The sequence below is a fragment of the Haliaeetus albicilla genome, chromosome Z (assembly GCF_947461875.1).
Source record: "Haliaeetus albicilla chromosome Z, bHalAlb1.1, whole genome shotgun sequence".
NCBI lineage: Eukaryota > Metazoa > Chordata > Aves > Accipitriformes > Accipitridae > Haliaeetus > Haliaeetus albicilla.
Genome location: NC_091516.1, coordinates 23,646,453 through 23,659,030, shown reverse-complemented (window position 1 = coordinate 23,659,030; position 12,578 = coordinate 23,646,453). Strand labels below are relative to the sequence as shown.

Below are 12,578 nucleotides of genomic sequence, written 5' to 3'. Positions count from 1 at the left end.
TCTGCTTGTGAAACATGTATCACTGAAAAAGAAGTAATAAAAATGTATTAGTCTGTGTGATTTCTAAGCAATTCCTAATATTGTATGTACAGTGCTACCAATACAGTAAGTTCTCCTGCCTTTGACATCAGTATTTAGAATTTATCTCAGAACAAAGCATTTTAAGAACTCTATCTGCTCTCTGTTGCTTATTTACTATGTAAAAAACCCTATTAAATAATTTCCCTTTCCCAATTGACAACTCTCTGTAGTAACATCATAGACTGGCATGCCAAGGCGTAGAAGGCAATCAAGTGCCACAACTAGAATTTCTAATTCCATGTCAAGCATTGATACACAGCATTTTACAACAGCAGATTTCAGTCCTGATGCCTGTACTTTATTCATGTGCATATAGATCAGTTCTACACCCAATATTATTTTTCTTGGCATGTAGCTGGCATATAGCTTATTTCTTCCACATTGTTTTGAATGTATTGTATATTTGTCCTTTGCTGTAACAAGTGAGTCAGATATTTTCATGTCTCACCACAGATACAGTAAATGAATAAATGTCATTGTATTAAATCAGTTAGAAATCTGATTCTGATCTTTGAAAACAGAACTTGAGTCATAGGCATGTATCTACCTGTGGACATTACATTTACTGCACAGGCTCCCAGCACTTGGTGATAGGCACAAGTTAATCTGTGTTTCTTATTCCATGCCTTAATTCAGCAAAGCACTTTTAACCAAAGTGCTTGATCTTAAACAAATACTTAAGTCTTTTATTGTCAGAGATTTTTTTTTTTTCAAATTAGTGTCCCAGTTCATCAAAATAATGATATTTCCTGAACCCCCAAAATAAGCTAGAAGTTTGTCAGTCTAGATTTTCTGCTGGAACTCAGCACATCACTTTGTATTTAAGATGGATGTCTTCTGGGAAGCTTTAGGAAAACAGCGCAAAGCAGCTGCCAACAAGCCATAACAGCCATCCTTTACCACTAAGCACCTGAAGAAAAATAATTACCTGCCTCAGTTTAAAATGAAAGACAGTATGGCCCAAATAATGAAAGAAGTAAATGTCTCATTTTGCCGGACAAGAATAAAATCATCTAGAACTAATCTAAAGTTGTCCAGGGCATAATTCTGTCATCAGCCTTTTATGTTTTGGAACCCACTTTCTTAATTGGGAACATTTTGTACTGTCATTTAATTTTTCTCTTGTATGCAACAAACAGAGCCTGCTTCATCATGACAAATAGAAGAGAAATTCTGTCTTGGAACTTACCAGGACAGAATTTTTGTTTTATTGTAGATACGTTTGTATACCATGCTAATAACCACTAAGCATAGCTGTCATTTGTTATGTGATTACACTCAGTATGAAATAGGATGTCTTGGTTTTGTATGGTTTGGAGATGGTTACTTAAAGGGCAGCTACAAAAGGGATGGAGGCTTTCTCTTCACAAGGAGCCGCATGGAGAAGACAAGAGGCAACCGGTACAAGTTGCACTGGGAGAGGTTTCATCTCGACATTAGAAAGACATTTTTCACAGTGAGAACAATCAATCACTGCGACAACTTCCCCAGGGGCATGGTAGAGTGCCGATCGCTGGAGGTTTTCAAGATACAATTGGACAGGGTACTCCATAATCTCATCCAGGTTCCCTTTCTCACGAAGGGTTGGACCAGATGATCTTTCGAGGTCCCTTCCAACCTGGGCTGTTCCATGATTCTGTGATTAGAAAGAATTAACACAGATTTTCAAATTTATAGAGAGTGGGTATCTCTTCCTTTGTATAATTACTAAGGTTTTATAAATTTAGAACTTGCAAGGAGCCTTGGGCCAAGCAACACCTCTCCTTTTGCATTTCTAGAGCCAGGAACTGAAGCTGAATGCTGGAGGTCTGTCCCATGCTGTCAGATGCCTCTCCCTGCATAAGCCAGACAAAGAGAGGTGCTCAAAATGAAACCCACCACAAGGAAGACAAAAAGAAAGCAACATTACAGAAGCCAGACAGAAAACAAGCTGAACAGAAAGAGGGCTGGATATGGATATGCAGATTTTGGAAGAAGACATCAGTCAGAGGTGCAAAGGAGTTGCTTTCTGAGTTTATAAGGTAGGTAGGCAGCAGCAGAGAAGGCGAAAGTCTACAGGTGAAGAGATAGACAGCTGTTTAAAGGCATGCATAAAAGGGGAATGAATAAAACTCAAAGCCAGAACAAGTAGGATTAGATGAAAGCAAAAGGAAGCGGGATGTAGTAGATTATAGAGCAGAAGGGTCTCTGCAAAAAAGGAACTTGATGTTTCTGTGCCCTTTGTCTTTGCATTTTTCTATCCCCTGTAAATAGCATGAAACCTGTTAGCAAAAAATATATTGCAGCCCTTTAAAGTGCTGGTCCTTGCGCAGAATAACACACTAACCCTGGGACAATTTAACCCGTTAATTCTAGTGTTAGGTCTGTCGTGTTCATCTGATGGGCCAAAGATTGCTGATGGCACAAATCATGTCCCACCTGATGGATTTTTGTCTTGGCAGGTGTAGGTTTTCAAAACTGCTGCATGAAAGAAGCTCAAGATAAGCCCCATTAAAATAGCATTGTCTGCGAAGTTAAGTACTTACAAATTATGAACAAAGCAGAACTTTCCTTCTGCAATCTGAATTCAGTATCCTACAGTATCCATGCCACAATGCAAACTGCATTCCAGGTTAATGAGTTATTTTTTTCTCCAAAACCTTGATTCATTCAATGAACAGGATTGACGATGGTCAGTGTTAAACAGAGTTGTGTTCCTAAGCAGGCTATAGCCGATGCAATCTCTCTGGCAGATAACACAGAATTGGGAATGGGATGAAGAACCAGTATGGAGGACTCCTCCAGTATTCGCCTCGTCCCCTTCTATTTCCAGTTATCCCATCCCAGTCACTCTTCTGACCTGTTCTTTCTTTCTTCTTGCCAGTTCTGCTCTCCATCAGCACCCAATTCCTTCTTCAGTAATTCAGTTAAGGCATGACAGATCCCCTCTCGAGTCTCATGAGTCATTGAGCGCAAGATGCCATTTAGATGGTAAAGGCATAACTACAAAACAAAAGCCAGTTTCCTATTGAATACTAAGTCACCATTGCACAGTGTCAAGGACAAAAAGAATTATCAGAATTTTTTTTAGCATCAAGTGTGATTTTTCTTGGTCTTACTCTCAAAACCAAGATAATTTGGTTAAAAAAGAAAAAAATCCATTCTGAGGTAACAGAAAATACCATTCTGCTGTATATAAGCTTAAAAAAGTTAAAAGCACCAAAATACATCAAGTTCTATTTTTGGACACACTGAGCTGTACATGTTTATACCAGCCTTGCCAATAGTGGAAATATTTTACTTTTTTTTCTCTTTTTTTGACTTGCAAACATATTGGTGTGAGGATACTGTCATATTCCATATTCTGCACCCCATTAAGTGACACTATACATTTTCAGTACTCATAAGCATAATCATTAGTATTAAAAAGAAGACATATTCCTTATTCATATGTTTAGTAAAGAATTTAATGCTATTACAACAAAATTAAGTCTCAGATTTTCTGTTCTACAGAATTAATTAGTTCATACACCCTGAAATCACAGAAAAAAAAGTTATACTGAGACTAAAAATATTATGGTAGATGTGGAAACATGGCCTAATAATCTAAGACTCTGACTTTAAGCATAAACCTTATTTTCTATGTCTTACTACTTTTAATGCTGGAATAATACTATGCTGCAAAATATGATTAAAACTGATAGTCCCATTTGCCCCAGCTTTTAATTAATTTATTTTACAAATATGCATTGTTTACTGCTGAGTTTGGTGAGAATCATTCTAGCAGAAATAAGAAAAAAGTATATGTTAATTTGCTAGTCTTTGTGATACTTATTTTCTGTCCAATATAAACTTCCCAACGCCAAAACTGCGGTACCTGTGGTATAGGGCTAACAGGAGCCTCTCCTCTCAACAGCAGTCCCATGTTTATTTATGGGACCAATGCTGCTTAGTCCAAAGAAGGCATGTAACACTTAGGTATTCTTCATCAAAGAAGAATATGGCTCCATGGCATGTGTCACCACCACAATTTGGGGTTTTTTTGATAATGGGATGGCCTGCATGGTACCAGGCCTGCTGGCACCAGATGGGATTCATCTTTCTCAAGGGGAGAAGAGGGTCTGCTCATGAGCTAGCAGGGCTCACTGACAGAGCTTTAAACTAGACTTGAAGGGGGAGGGGGATAATATCAGGCTCGCCTGTGACAAGCTGTGGGAGGTTAGAGGGACAGGGTGCTAGTGAGAGCCCTCAGCCTGTTGCTCTGAGATGTGCTGGGTACAGTGGAGCACACTTGAAATCTTACAGAGATGAACCAGAGGATCCCGAGGTAATAGGAACCAACAGGAGAACAGCGGTGAAATACCTCAAAGGAATTAAGATGTGTTCCTCTAAAAAGGTGACACAGCTGACAGCCCAGCTGAAGTGCCTCTACACTAATGCACGCAGCATGGGCAACAAACAGGAGGAGCTGGAAGCCACCGTGCTGCTAGAAAGCTATGACCTAGTTGCCGTTACTGAAACTTGGTGGGATGAATCTCATGACTGGAGTGCAGCTATCGATAGCTACAGGCTGTTCAGAAGGGACTGGTGGGGAAGGAGGGGTGGAGGGGTTGCCCTCTATGTCAAGAAATGGGTAGATTGTGAAGAGCTCTCTCTGAGGAATAGCCACGAGCACATTGAAAGCTTATGGGTAACAATTAGAGACTGAGGCAACAAAGGGAACCTTGTGGTTGGTGTTTAGTACAGGCTGTCCAATCAAGGGGAGCCTATTGACGAAGCCTTCTTACTTCAGCTACAGGAGGCATTGTGTTCGCAGGCTCTCGTCCTGCTGGGGGACTTCAACCACCCCAGCATCTCTTGCAAAAGTAGCACTGTGGCTGTAGGCAATCCAGGAGACTCCTGGAGTGCATCAAGGATAACTTCTTAAGCCAGGCAATAGACAGTCCTGCCAGAGGGAATGCATTATTGAACCTGATGGTCACCAACCCAAGTGATGTCACACAACATCGGTGATGTAAAGATTGGAGGCAGCCTGGGCTGCAGTGATCATGTACTGGAGTTCACAGTCCTGAGGGATATGGGACAGATGAAAAGTAAAGTCAGGACCCTGAATTTTAGGAAAGCAAACTTTCAGCTGTTCAAGGAGTTAGTCAATAGGACCCCCTGGGAAACTGCCCTCAGGGACAAGGGAGAAGAAGAGAGTTGGCAGATCTTTAATGATGCTTTCCATGGAGTACAAGAGCTTTTGATCCCCAGGTGTAAGAAATCAGGAAAGGAAGGCAAGAGACCAGCATGGATAAGTCGAGACCTGCTGGTCAAACTAAAGGGCAAGAAGGAAATGCACAGGCAGTGGAAGCAGGGACAGGTATCCTGGGAAGACCATAGGGACACTGCCACCTGGTTGTGTAGGGATGGGGTCAGGAAGGCCAAGGCGCAGCTGGAGCTGAACTTGGCAAGGGACATAAAGAATAATAATAAGGGCTTCTACAGGTATCTCAACCAGAAAAAGAAGGTCAAAGGAAGTATACCCTCCATGGTGAATACAGCTGGCAAACCAGTAACAATAGATTAGGAGAAGGCTGAGGTACTCAACAACATTTTTACCTAAGTCTTCATGGGCAATCTCTTCCCACACCTCTCGAGTGAATGGACCTCAAGGCAGGGACTAGGGGAGCAAAGTCCCTCCCACTGTAAGAGAAGATCTGGTTTGTGACCACCTGAGGAACCTGAACATACATAAATCTATGGGATCTGACAAGGTGCAACCCAGAGTACTGAGGAAATTGGCTGATGTAGTTGCCAAGCCACTCTCCATGATATTTGAAAAGTCATGGCAGTCAGGTGAAGTCCCCCGTGACTGGAAAAAGGGAAACGTTGCACCCATTTTTAAAAAGTGTAGAAAGGAGAACCTGGGGAACTACTGACCTGTCAGCCTTACTTCTCTGCCTAGGAAGATCATGGAACAGAACCTCCTAGACGCTATGCTAAGGCACATGGAGTACAGGGAGGTGATTCAAGACAGCCAGCATGGCTTCACCAAGGGCAAATCTTGCCTGACCAACCTAGTGGCCTTCTATGATGGAGTGACTACATCAGAGGACAAGGGAAGAGCTATGGATGTCATCTATCTGGACTTCTGTAAGGCCTTTGACATGGTCCCCCACAACATCCTTTTCTCTGAATTGGATATGGATTTGATGGATGGACTGTTTGGTGGATAAGGAATTGGTTGGATGGTCACATCCAGAGGGTAGTGGTCAACAGCTCAATGTCCAGATGGACATCAGTGACTCAGGGGTCCTTATTGGGACCAGTACTGTTTAATATCTTCATCAATGACATAGACAGTGGGATTGAGTGCACCCTCAGCAAGTTTGCAGACAACACCAAGCTAAGTGGTGCAGTTGACATGTCTGAGGGACAGGATGCCATTCAGAGGGGCCTGCACGAGCTCAAGAAATGGGCCCACGTGAACCTCATAAGGTTCAACAAGGCCATGTGCGAGGTCCTGCATGGGACCATGGGGTCAGGGCAAACCCCAATATCAATACAGGCTGGGGAATGAAGGGATTGAGAGCAGCCCTGTGGAGAAGGACTTGGGGGTACTGGTGGATGAAAAGCTGGACGTGAGCCGGCAATATGCACTTGCAGCCCAAACAGCCAACTGTATCCTGGCCTGCATCAAAAGAAGTGTGACTAGCAGGTTGAGGGAGGCAATTCTGCCCCTCTACTCTGCGCTGGTGAGACCGCACCTGGAGTACTGCATCCAGCTTTGGAGTTCTCAGCACAGGAAAGACATGGACCTGTTGGAGCAGGTCCAGAGGAGGGTCACAAAAATGATCGGAGGGCTGGAAAGCCTCTCCTATGAGGACAGGCTGAGAGCTGGGGTTGTTCAGCCTGGAGAGAAGGGGGCTCTGGGGACACCTTATTCCAGCCTTTCAATACTTAAAGGGGCTTATAAGAAAGAAGGGGACAAACTTTTTAGCAGGGGCTCTAGTGATAGGACAAGGTGTAATGGTTTTAAACTAAAAGAGGGTAGCTTTAGACTAGATATAAGGAAGAAATTTTTTATGATGAAGGTGATGAAACACTGGAACAGGTTGCCCAGAGAGGTGGTAGATACCCCATCCCTGGAAACATTCAGGGTCAGGCTGGATGGGGCTCTGAGCAACCTGGTCTAGTGGAAGGTGTCCCTGCTTCTTGAAGGGGGGTTGGACTAGATGACCTTTAAAGGTCCCTTCCAACCCAAACTATTCTATGATTCTATAAAGTGGTCACTGGATCAGTTTGAAAGATAACCATTGTTCTTTGGAAGACTTAGTTCTGGCTTTGCTCTATGTTATAACAGGCAGACAATATGCTAAACCCTAGAAAATGTTCTTTTGGTATAAATAACTGCTCTTTTAAGTATACAGAATAATGTATGATGCCTGCTCTCAGGTGCTGTGTAGCACGTGTCTGTTTACATGAGAAAAGGAAGGCATGAGCGTTTTCAATGGGGTGTCTGCTTGTGAGTCAAAGAAAGGAGTTCCCCAGCTGTTCCACCCCTAATTCTACTAAAAACAATCAAAAGACAAACAGACTTCATCCTGGTGTTCCCCGGAATTAAGCTTCTCTCATGTCACTCCCTCTGGTTCTTTTTGCTTGTGTGACTGGAAATAAAGAGCCTTTGCTAGGATACACTGAGAGCTAGAGCATGAGGGAGTTAGGGGTAAAATTTTTCAGTTGTTTCTCTTCTCTTCCTTAACACTAGCATTATTGCAAATTGAATAGAAGCCTACTCTAAATCTGAAAATTTTCAAGAAAACTATTGCATTTGGAGAAGACTCTTTAACTGAAATAGCTTTTTTTTTTTTTCCTAGCAAAAAAACCCTCTTGCATGAATGCATGACATCTATACAAATTTGCCTTACATAGATAAGGCTCTTCTTCTCTAACAAAGAAGAGCTGTAACAACGTAACATCACTCTAATTGAGGGGACAAGGGCTGTAATAATTTAACTGCATCACTTAGTTACACCAAGAAGGTAGGCAAGTTAAATCAAAAATGCCAACAGTAAAGTGTTAGACACAACAGAGCTACAACATGGCTGGCTGAAGGTTTAATTATTTTCTCTGTTTTGAATACTAGATTTTTTAATATGCTTGTATACTAGCCCTGAAAATGTATTTTTTTTTCTTAGTTAAATAATACAATTAAATGAAGGACAGACAATTAACACCACCACCAGAATATTTAGGTCTCAAATGTGTTTTTGTTGATCTTACCCATGTAATCAGTGCCTGCTGAGATGGAGAGTTTACAGCTATTGTGAGATAATTTTTCCATTTCTTAGTAGCAATTGCTTCTCTAGGAGCCTAAAGCATGACCAGTAGATACTGATTTTTCAAAGTATCAGCCCTCAGAGACGATGAACCTTTCTTAAAGGGCATTAGATTGATTAGAAAGCCTTTGTCCAGTGACTACATGTAGAGGTTTAGTACGCAGCTTCAATTTAAAATATTTTTTAGTCTGTCAGCCTGTCAAATATGAGGTGATGTGAAGATTTGCTTTCATTCAAGTAAGTTTTTTATATTTATATTTACTTGTATATATTCTGTTTGTTCAAATATTTCATCAGATGTTCATTTAGTCACAAGTAACAGTAGTACAGAGATAAATAAACTATTTTACATGGCTTAACATTAAGTTCTGTGTAATTTCAAGTGGCAATAGCAAGGTAGCATTTACTTCTCTAGCTGTTAGTAAGAACTCTTCTCAAAGTTAATGTTTTACCAACGGGGTTAATTCTATTAACTCTTCTTCCAAAACCATGAAGAAGCCTGGGGAGGAAAGGAGAAAAAGGCCGTTTTAATAAAGAGCCCCTTTAAATTTGGAGAAATAATTCTTCTTCAGTTCTTAGTATACAGTTTATATACAATTAAAACTCCTTCCATACCACAAATCCCACGAAATACCAACTTTTACTTTGAGGCTGCTATCTATGATAACTTCTCTTCTGCATTTGTGCACAATATCATCAGATCACCATCACTATGTTGTTTGCTATTATTCAGAAATTTAGGTGTGAAATTCTTTAAAATCTTCAGAAATTATTACAACCAGTACAGTGTGCACCAAAAGACCCCCTGCAGGGTCACCTAAAGCCAGTTGCCCAGGACCATGTCTAGGTGGCTTCTGAATACCTCCAAGGATGGAGACTCCACAACCTCTCTGGGCAACCTGTGCCAGTGCTCTGTCACCCTTACAGGGAAAAGTGTTTCCTGATGTTCAGAGGGAACCTCCTGTGTTTGACTTTGTGCCCACTGCCTCTTGTCCTGTCACTGGGCACCACTGAACAGAGCCTGGCTCTGTCCTCTTTGCACCCTCCCTTCACGTATTTGTACACATTGATGAGATCCACCCTGATCCTTCTTTTCTCCAGGCTGAACAGACCAAGTTCTCTCAGCCTTTCCTTATAGGAGAGTTGCTCTAGTCCCATCACGATCATAGTGACCCTTCACTGGACACTCTCAAGTATCTGTGTATCTGTCTTTTACTGTGGAGCCCAGAACTGGACACAGGACTCTAGGTGTGATCTCACCAGTGCTGTGTAGCGGGGAAGGATCTCCTCCCTCAACCTGCTGGCAACACTCCTCGTAATGAGCCCAGGGTACCATTTGCCTTCTTGGCTGCAAGGGCAAATTGTGTGAATATCAGTGAATTCATTATCTTGAATAAAACAATCCTAGAGTCTTCAAAGTCCTGATGAAGTTGATGAAGTCGTAGTTTTGAGAGAACCTCAGTCTGTTTTAATTACTACTAACCCCCTTTTTAGTAAAACTGAACAACATACAGTCTAATGTCTATATTAATATTTTAAGATACTAGTACATATATAACATATAGTCTCCCGACACAGCTGTCAGGGCAGGATGTTTACAGATTGTAAGCTAAAGGCAGCACACAGTAACGACAAATTTTTTTTAAGTGTTTTGATGCTGGACAACCATTGAAATCCTTGGAACACAGATGGCAGAAGACCTTTAAAAACTTAGCTGTAAGTTAGCTGCTTTGAAGTCACTTAAAGTCAGCAGTAAAATGGAATATAGATTCCAAACCTTTTAAAACTCTGGTTAGCAACACAGCAACAGGCTTAGCCTCACTATCATAGGAGATAAAATGCTTCTTCTCTCCCTCTGTAACCCACCTGCTGACAATTGCTCACAAAAAGCTTCCAGCATGACATTTCATTGAGAAATGGAGAACTGACCTAGCATTAGATAACCAAGTAGAAAGTCATTACATACATTCATAATGGCTTTAAAAAGGTTTGAGAAACAGTTCATGGAATATTGCAGCTAGAAATGCAACATGTTCTTCATATAAACACTCAAGAAGATGAAGATGCATAAACTATAGATACAATAAATTACTAATCTGCTATTCTCTAACAATTAACCAGTTTTAAGATTTTTTGCTGATCAAGGTTCTTTTCTTCCTGTTACAGTTTCGTAATAGAATCATAATTAATGCAATATTATCAACTTTCTTAGACTCCATACTGTATGTCTGTCCTTCATGAGCTACCCCAGGGCAAAGATTCTTCTTAACAAATGCATGCTTTGAAATAATTAGAAATATATAGCTGATTTCTTTCCTAGCTTACCATTCTACCCCAAGAAACCTTCTACATGCCCCCCCCCCAATTCTGACTTCCTTAATTTTACTGTAGTTCAACAGCAACTGTTAAACATTCCTAACTGAACACTTCAGAGAGAGGTTGGTTGATATACCAGCCATTTATTCTCAAGGTTTGATCTCGTCTTTCTGGGTCGTTCATAAACAGAGTTTATTTGCAACATAGTGGATAAATTCAGTAAAGGTCTCCAAATGCAAATGTATTCAGAAGAAAAGGAAGGCCCTTCTTACCCATTACTATAGCAACTCCAGAGCAAATTCCTGTTTTGTAGTAGTGGTTGAAAACCGCTCCAATTATAAAACAAATTTAAAAAGCAAAACTGTACTGCACAATCTAAGTAAGTCATGAGAAGAGTCTAGGTAAATGTTTCAAAGATAATGTTTATGATATTTTTCTGTACTGTGCTCAGATTTCACACAGAAAAAGTTAAAGATTAGTTAATATTTGGACATTAATAATATAAAATAAAAATAGTAAAAACACTGAGAACAGAAAAAATGAAAACTTCTCATTTTGTTTTACTTAGGTTTGACATAGTAATCTGGAATTAAAAAGTATAAAATATATTAAAATGATCTGCAATATGCTTGAAATACAGGCGAGAAATACTGAAAACTAAGAGCTTTTCTGTTCTAAGATAAACTGCTATACCAGCTCAGTATCTATCATAATGGCTGCCATTCTATTTCCAGCACTTACCAAAGTAACGATGCTTGAGTTTACACCTTATCTGTGTGTTGGAAAGAAATATATTATTTTGTGTATTACTACATAGAAATGAGACAACTATACAGTGTTGGTCTTTAAAACTCCTCCCATTTCACAGGGAATATTCTACTTTACAGATGAATTACACTAAACAGCATTACATTTCTCTCCATCTATGACTTCAATTTTTAAAACCAAAGCAAAACAGCTGCTCCTTTGGCAAGACAGGAGGAATGTGAATGTCTCTCACTGCTTTATTTTTTTCTTAACCATTAGGGTGTAGGGAAAGCTAGTCTATCTTGCATTTCCAAAGAGTGAAATATATGATCTAATAGGAAAGAACTCCATCTACCTACCATTAGCTCATGAACTGTAAAGGCTGGTAAAAATAAAAGGTAATGCAAAATTTAAAAACAAACAAAAGGAAACATTATAAATGCCTCTCTTTATTCCTGGCAGCAAAAGAGATAATGATAAATACACATATGGTTTTCTGTTTTGAAGTGTGATTGGAACAGAATTCTCACTGTCATATTTATCATAGAGAAAACCTTGTATTTACAGGAACAATTGAAATGTTGAATACGGAAGGATTTCTGAAGATCTTTAGCAACAGTCTTTTCTCACCAGCTGGAATTCCTGGTCACCTTCAGGGAAGAACGCAGCAAATAATATTGCCTGAACAAGAGAATTTGTCTGTCAAAAGGCTTTTCCTTCTACAGTCATCAAGACTGCAGGGCATATTTTTAATATCAGTGCTCAGTCCACCCTGTGCTTGGAATAGAGACTTCTTCATACCTTTTGTCCTGAACCAGAAAACAACTATGCATGAAGAATGTGGCTGTGACACACTGCGTGTTTGATCTCTGGCAAACAACCCAGAACACTCTTACTACGCATTCAGAGAGCTGGTGTGGAGGACTAAGTTTTGTGTGTAAGTGTGGAGTGAGAAAACTTCAGAGGACATGATGGAGGAAGAAATATTTGTTATACAGGTATTAATCCTAGGTGTATCCCTATTTGTGACCAAAACATGGTTTAGAACATATTTTATTGTCTTCTGCTGAGAGCTACTCCAGCTCATGCCAGAAGAGGGGGGCCTTCTCTTTCACCACAACTACATGGGTG

The 12,578-nt window shown here is 40.4% G+C and overlaps 1 long non-coding RNA gene across 1 annotated transcript in view; it reads right to left on the bottom strand.

Moving 5' to 3' along the window:
• Positions 1-1,825: 1,825 nt before the first annotated feature.
• The window catches only part of LOC138683821 (uncharacterized), a 32,242-nt gene continuing 21,489 nt past the window's right edge, over positions 1,826-12,578 (bottom strand). Inside the window, exons 2-3 of the long non-coding RNA XR_011323264.1 lie at positions 8,792-8,883; positions 1,826-3,063 (exon numbers count right to left, since the gene is read on the bottom strand). This is a non-coding gene — a long non-coding RNA (uncharacterized lncRNA). The remainder of the gene's footprint in view (positions 3,064-8,791; positions 8,884-12,578) is intronic.